This window comes from Callionymus lyra, chromosome 14, assembly GCF_982586985.1.
Source record: "Callionymus lyra chromosome 14, fCalLyr1.hap1.1, whole genome shotgun sequence".
Lineage (NCBI taxonomy): Eukaryota > Metazoa > Chordata > Actinopteri > Syngnathiformes > Callionymidae > Callionymus > Callionymus lyra.
Genome location: NC_141831.1, coordinates 23259300 through 23267334, shown reverse-complemented (window position 1 = coordinate 23267334; position 8035 = coordinate 23259300). Strand labels below are relative to the sequence as shown.

Here is an 8035-nt window from a genome sequence, read left to right as displayed (position 1 = left end):
GCTTAAATCTTAAAGGGTTTCCTAATATGGGCCGTCTTAGAGGAGCACCCTCCCCCTGTGGGCCGCCCCCCCCAGGTCTCAGCCAGTGATGACACAGTCCGGGTACGACTCACTTCCTCATTAATTGGCTGGGACCAGTTCTTACAGGAACCGCGTGTGATAAATGTGAGAGTTCTGAGAAGTCATTCATTCTCCTCACTGCAGCGGCAGAGGAGGCACTGCAGGGGAGTTGAACGAGTTCACCGATGTGTGTGTGTGAGAGCGAGAGGAAGCTGTGTGTGTGAGTGAGAGAGTGAGAGACCGAGAGCAGAGCGGGAGAATGTGTTTGACTACTGCTGCCGACGCTGCCGTCTGAGCTCCAGCCAACTTTGTTTTCTATTTTTTTTTCAATTTCTTTTTCATTTTTTCTTTCTTTCTTTTCAAGCCATGGTACAATCTGTACCATTTTTTCGATGTTTGTGGGTCTGAGTGTGTGTGGATGAGCCGTCGTCTGCCCGTCTCTCTCTCTCCTCGGAGGGGGAGACGGATCAGTACAGGAGACAGGACACATGCCTCTCTTTGTTGCTGCCCTTGGGCTGGTGAGTAACAATGATGTGACGTGATTTGTGCCCCCCTCCCCGCCCTCCCTTCCCTCTCTCACCCGTTTTCTCCCATCTTTCTCCCCCCTCAGCACACCTCTGTGTTGGTGGCAGCAGGGCTGGGTGCGGCACTGCAGGAGCCCTTAGGGGACTTGTTGGAGGCCCAGAAGGCTGATACGCTCTGGTTGAGGGGGACCCGACTGTAAGTACAGGGGCCTCTGCCCCCCGACTCACAGCCTCTATTCATTCACATGTGCGCGCCGAAAACAAGAATGTGGCCCCCTTACAGATGCCTCTTCTACTCCTTCTCCCTCCACTTTCTGTTCCCTTCTTTTTCAACCACGTCTTCCTTCTTCTGTGAACTCAATGACCTCACCCCGGGTCTCTGAGTTTTTCCACGTCTTATCTTCTTCCACCTACAAACCTATCACCTGAACTTCTCGCACTTCACGAAACAAGACTTAAAGGAGTGTTCCTGGAGCTTGTTTGTGCCGGAATAGTTGGTAGCGTTTCTGGGCGGGCTGGACCGGGGGGGGGGGGACGGGGACGGAGGCCAGTGTGGGGTCCGACACCACTCTACTACTGTGTGCTGACTCATGCTCCATCTTACCAATTGGGAGTGTGTGTAAGTGTGGTCACTCCCCTCCGAGTCTCGCACACACACTTGTACTCGCTGCCCCGCCTGAACTCTCCGGATGAAAAAAAAAGAGGCAGTTGTTGCTTGATTTTCAAAGGCTTCTTCTCCTCTTTTTTCCCCGGAGCTCCGATTCATTCATTGACTTTCTTTAAGCTTGATTTTTTTTCACTTGGACAGATGAAGGAATTTCTCAAGAACAATGTTCCTTTTTCCTTGTAACTTGAGCCTTTCCGCACAGGAGAGGAGCGAGGGAACGCGATGGAGTCGGGGCTGCAGGCTGGGGTCATCGAGGGCGTTGTGAGGGAGGATGGCGGGGGCTGCTGCGTGTTTTATTACCCCTGATCTCTATCTGTCCTACACATGGAGCTGGATCCCACCTAGCTTACAGCATCAGTCGTGTCTGTGTGTACAGGAGAGGTGGTGTGTGTGTGTGTGTGTGTGGTGGGGGTGGGGGGGTGGTCTCCCCCTCCTGGCCAAGAGTCGTGTCTCTCTGAGAAGATTGTGGTCACCATGGTATGCTTCTTTGTCTCTTCCATTGTCAACCCCGGTGACCCGGAGTGATGCCAGGAGCGAGCGAAGGCCAGCCTCGCCGTCGCAGCAGGCATCAACTTCAAACGTTCTCCGGCTTGCAGTCTGATACCCCTCCATTATCGGAGGCTAAATATCACCCTGCATCCGCTTTCCCCTGTGCGACTGTAGCAACACGTCTGTGTTGGTGGTAGCACTTCCTGGGCTCCATGCTTTTTCCTTCGCCGTGGGTTGTGAAGCATCCCTGACCTCCCCGAGAGCACCTCGTGTAGGTGATGTCACTGCTCTTCAGTAGGTGTGTGGAGATGCAGGTTGTTTTTTTTTGGCTGCTTGGTGGTACTTCTGGGATGCGAGGACGAGGAATGGTCCACGAAAACCACCCCGCTGGTCTCTTTGTCTGCCCCTCATTGTTGCGCTTCCAGGAAGAGAGCGAGTCACTCAGATGTGTGTGTGACGGCGAAGGGTGGACGGTGTGTGTCCACATTTGTTGCTCTCTCTTGAGTCTTTTGTGGATTAAAGCTGCTGCAGTGATGGATGAGCAGCGTGTCTGCTTCCTCTCAGGGAAGATGGTGGTAAGTTCTTCCTCTTTGTCTTCTTTTTACTCGCTGGCTCTCATTGTGCTCTCGCTCTCCTTTTTTTTAGTCAGTCATTTCCAGTAAAATGGATTTTTTCCTAACTCTGTGCCGCTGCTGTGCTACGCTGGACTGAGCGCAGTGGGCGCTAGAGCAGGCGGAGGAGGGAGGGAGGGGGAGGGAAAAAAAAAACCCTCCCTGCTCTCAGTGAAAAGCTGCCTCTGCCGTTACCTCAGCTGAACCTTCGAATGAACTCGTTGCACTGCCCCAGTCACAGCGCCAGGAGACGAATCACTCGAGTAGATCCAAAACGGAGGGATACTGTTCAGCCTGCACAGCTCGCCAGCCCTGCTCCCTGTATTCTAGTCTTTTTATCCATTTTGGTGAGTAGGATTAAGATTCTTTTTTTTATATTTTTTATTATTTACGGTGGTGCCTGCTGTCTCTCTCTCGACCTGCCGGGTAGCTTATCAGACTGGTGTTGGCTTTTAAGATTGCAAGGCGACAACAGTCTGTAGGCTGTCTGACATCTCGGGCTCTTTCATCCGAACCACTTTTGTCCTCCGTCTCGGTTCCCCTTCTTTGAAGGCGTGTGCGGCGATGTCACTTCCCTTTTTATCCCAACTGCCCGTGAAGCAACCGTAGACACGGTCCTATTGTTAATCTGCTCCACGCGGACGTCCGGGAGCTGGTGTGGTTCCGTACGAGGCTCTTTGTTTAAGAGTGCTCACAAGTGCGGATGATGTCAGGGCTGTCGGATGTGCCGTCCATCCCGGAACATTGTTGCGGCACCAATGCCTTGTGACACCGAGGAGTCATACACGCCGTTCTCACTCTTCCCTTTCACACTTCTTCTTTTACTGACAACACTTTTGTCTTGCTCTTCGTGGAACAAAAGAAGATGATGGTTTGAAGGCGCCGCCTTTTAAAATAACAAGGGAAAAAGGTTGATGAATTCATGATGAAATGTATGTTTGTGGTTGTTTTTTGTTTTCTTTCTTTCAATAAAGAGTTAAAAATAAAAAAAATCTCTCTTGTTGTTCATTGAGTCTCGACCACGAAGAGTCGCTGTTGGACCCTCCTAAAGAATCTTACAAGATTGAAGGAGAGAACATCACGAGTCTGCATCCCCTCTTATGTTTCACGTTAAAAACATGATCATGTTACTGATTCGCTCTCGGCGCTGACATCATCTCCATTTCACACTCCGAGTCAAACCACAGTCTGGGGAAGATTGCTTCACCTCCAGACACCCACTGTCTCATCTACAGACATAGATTAGTTCGGTTTTATTTAAACATTTCTCTGAATTTAACGTATCTTAATCCCTCAGACATCAATCAGTCAATCAAACATATTTGTAAGATTATATTCTCTTTATGTTTTCAGTTTTTTAAATAATTCAACAGTGCTTAACATTACACTTTAAGTGCATTTATGTTAAAAAGTGAAATTATTACAATTAAAAATTGAAATGAAAAACACATGACTGGAAAAATATAATTACAGTTTAAGATTCACACATAGCATAATGACAAGTTATATCTACTGCTGCGACTTAAATTACATATAGAAACATTTATTTAAAAAATTATATTTATATATCGACATATTTGTTGTTGCCTTATTTATATATAGCTCTCAACATTTATTTATACATCATGAACAATAAAATAAAAAAAAACTTGTGAAGTATTAGCTTTTTATGTCGTCCACGTCTGGGGTTGTGAAATGAGGTACGACCACAGAAGTGTCACAGGTGCAGGGACCCTCGAGTGGAGGACCACATGGAAAAGGGGTGTCACGTGCCTGCTGGAACTGCCTTGCCTTTAGGCTGAAAGCACGTCGATGCTGCCTGAACAGGTGAATCACTGACGCCTCAGCATGACGCGGCTCTTCTCGCCCACATTATAAAGACATAACACATGAACGATGATTCCCCCTCGTGGTCGCAGTGAGACGCTCAAGTGACGCTCTCTGGTTGATCATTTCATTATTCCTACTTCTACAGGTCGGTATTAAATCCTGGAATTATTTTTATCACGTAAGAGAGTTTATTTGTGTAAGGTAAAAGTTGTTTTCTTGTATTATATAATGCTTAAATAAATAAATAATTATTCAAAACATTTTTAAACTCATCACCTCTTACGTAATACATGTAATGAAACTAGGTATTTAATTCTACAGCTAACCATTAATAACTCTATTTAATAACTCATTTAATTAGAACGTTTGTTTGGAGAAAAGGAACTAATAAGTTATCATTCATTCCATCATTTATTGTGGATTTTGATTGTTTTATCAAAAGTAATTGAATGTGAACTAAAATCTTTTTTGTTAATCAAATGTATTACAAACCTATGTATTTAGCTAAATCCCAAATTTTAATCAATAACTTCATTTCAAAGAATATCAAAACAACAGCCTTATTTACGACTAAAGCACAATAATAAGCACAATAATGTAACTTTTCTTAACCTACTTAAAGCAGTAAATTTAGTGGTATTTAAATTCAAATTGTTTTCTACTGTTCAATTACAAATACAGTTTTCCCTCAGTCATATATTGTTTTTGACTACATTATATAGTTGGTTACCTATCTACAACATTAGTTCAATAAATAATTACCAATAAATAGAATATTAATACAAATTGTATTATAGGTCATATGGTTATTATTTTTATGAAGTTGTTCAATGTTTTTTTTGTTTTGTTTTTTTATTCAGTTAAATACCTACATATTTTTGTTGTAATTAAAAAAATACATGTGTATTAGTGATTATGGACTCTTTCTAAATTAAAATGTGTTATTAATAGCTAAAATATTGTTTTTCTGTAATGCTATTCAGTCATTTGCTTCAACAATTAATCAATTAATGTCGATTCCATCAATTTTCTAACTCATGAGCTGCTTCTGAAATGCTGTAGTCGTGATATTAAAAAACAAAAACCTTCATGAGTCTCATAGTTAAGAGGATATAGGAAAAATGTTGACAGAGGTAACTGTTGAAGAGAATCTTTGATAATTGTAGATATACACGTTTTGATTTTCCTTGCTGAAACATCCATTGACATGAAACACGCAGTATTTGAGTCGGTCCTCGCATGAAGTCAATTATTCAGCGGGAGATCTTGTGCTCGACTATGATAGTGTTAAGTAATTTGAAGCGACAAAACTGATGATTTGTTTTAATGTCTACCATCGTGCCTGCCAAGGTCTGCCAGCAAAACAACACAACCAATTGTGATGAGACATGAAACATGTAGAAGTTTACTTTTTATCTAAGAAAATGTCCCTGTCTTTCTTCTTTGAACTCCTTTTTCCTCCCACATTTCTAGTGAATCCAGAGGTTTTAAGCGTTGCCCGTCTGTCTGTCCAGGGTGTCGCCCACCTTTTGACCTAAGAAGCTTCAGTGACCCCTTTCCTGTAATCATTGAGGTAAAGCATATCAACTTGTGTACATGTGAGTCTGTTTCTGCAGTGCGAGGATTCTTGCCAGCGAACATGCGTCATTCAGGTGTGTTCTCCGCACACAGTGGACGTGAGCGATGTGGTAAGAGGAGAAAACATCATAAAACAAGCCTGAGAGTGAAGGAGGTGTAAAAATGTGCTGCAACGCACACTTGTCTGGAATGAGCAGACGTCAGTGAGTTAATCTTTTGATTGCTGGCAGTGTACAAGTTCAGTTAACTAAGAATGCTGCAATGAACTAAATATTCACCCTGGAATGTTTCACTGCATCTCCAGCGTTCTAAGAGGACACTTAATACAAATAAAAGGTTTTCATTAACCTGTGTGTTATCTCAGGGTCAAGGTGACCCAAAGGCCCAAAAACAAATATGTATGTGGTATCCTGGCTTTCCTGGCTTCCATAAATACATATTCAGTGGTGGAGGTTGTTCACCTTGACCTAGAACTGCTCACATAAAGGCCTGCTTCAATGGGTGCTGGACTTCACTGTAATAATTAAAGCAACACTGTGTAAAAGTTTGTCTTTTTTTTCATATTTTCCGAAATTATTCAGTAAATTCAATGTCTACAGCTGTTATTTCAACAATGCAGTTATGCTTTACTGTTATCAGTTTATTTCTACAGGTCAGAGACAGTGCTTTCATATGATACACAAAATAACTTTTTAAAGGTGCCATATAATACTGGAAAACCAACACAGCAAGAGTCTTTTTTTGAAAATGCACGAGTTACAGAGGTTTCAGTTTATTGCATTTATTCAAGAAACAAAATGTTTTAAATGTACCGTTGCTTTAATAAATAAGTAAAGTTGGTAAAATTAGATTTACCTAAATATAGAAATAGATCTGTATGTTGCCATGACATAAGGACTGTATGGTATGAGCAGTGCCAATATTAGATCACGCTTCACGACAACAACGATATAATTATGTCTCGGGCAGGTCGGGACCTGTCGGCCTTAACTTTGGTGATTTCCATATCCGGCCCTGACTCTTGACTTCATGAAGAGACCGAGGTCAGCGTTGGCCTGTGATTCCCAGCTACCAGTCTCGTCTCTGCCACCGAGGCGGGTTGGTCTGAATTCTCACCGTCAGGTTCGATCAATCTGCCGGAGAACTGATAGTTTGTTTAACTTTGAGCGCTCTGTGATAGAAAGCAGCTGCCGCCAGAAATGACATGTGTTTTCTGTGTGTGTTCTTCCCTTTGATTGCTATTGTTTATGACAGACATTGGTGGATGGTTGCCGCGCTCTGTTGTGGGTCGCAGTGAAGACTTGAGGTCGGCGTTTCATGTCCTTTCCAATTACTTAGCATTTGAACCGACTGTGTTGTGCTCTTGTGTTTGAGTTTCCCCTCATGCTCACTCACTCGTTCTAAACTGTGGCTGGAACATGTCAGCATATCTTTCATAGCCAAATATTTTTTCCGAGAAGATAACAATATCATAGCTCAACTAAATCATTTAATCTATTTTTCTGTCCCAGTCTTGGCTCAGTTAGAAACCGATATCGATGTACGTTTTCATATTATTTTCACAAATATTGGAAAAGTACTATCGTCTTAATTCAAGAGGCATGGAAGAGGATATCCTCTATCAAGTGCAAAGGCATTGTCCTCTTTTTGATACCTAAATGGTGTTTTGTTTTCAATTAAGATTTCGTCCAACATTCACACACTCATCCCACTGATTCGGCTTCATGATCAGTCGGGTTTTTTCCCCTGTCTTTATCTCTGACGCCTTAATGGCGGGTCCATGAAAATAATGCCTACATGAAAATTTGTGGTGCCAAAAAAAGTTTTCAATTTCATCAATCCTGACTCAAGTTTAGTGCTGAGCACAGCTAAACGAAAACATACCTATGACTCTAGATACCTGTTATCTCGGCCATTCCCCTGTATTGACCGACTGTACGAGACCACACAGACTCCCATGCAGAAACATCTGGACGAGTGAAGAAAGTCCCCTTCCACCCGTCACACTGTGTGATCGATGTGACGACGTGAACACGCCAGACAAAAGATTCTGTGCTGCTCCTGGCTCACCTGTGTTTGTTCTCGCATTATTCTACCGCATGGATTATTTAGCTCACAGGATTTCCTTCCAAAGTCTGAGATCCGACTGCAAATAGTGCCTCCTTTCAACTTCATGATATATTAACTGATGTGCTCATCTGGTCGTTTCCTTTGGGAAAAAAAATCAAGTTAATCTTTATTTAGATAGATAGGTTGACTTTATATAATGTGATAAT

At 42.9% G+C, this 8035-nt stretch overlaps 1 long non-coding RNA gene across 1 annotated transcript; it reads left to right on the top strand.

Moving 5' to 3' along the window:
- Positions 1-3348, top strand: LOC148066701 (uncharacterized). The gene is made up of 2 exons (XR_015713343.1): positions 1-578; positions 696-3348. It is a non-coding gene; the product is annotated as an uncharacterized LOC148066701 (long non-coding RNA).
- Positions 3349-8035: the final 4687 nt, after the last annotated feature.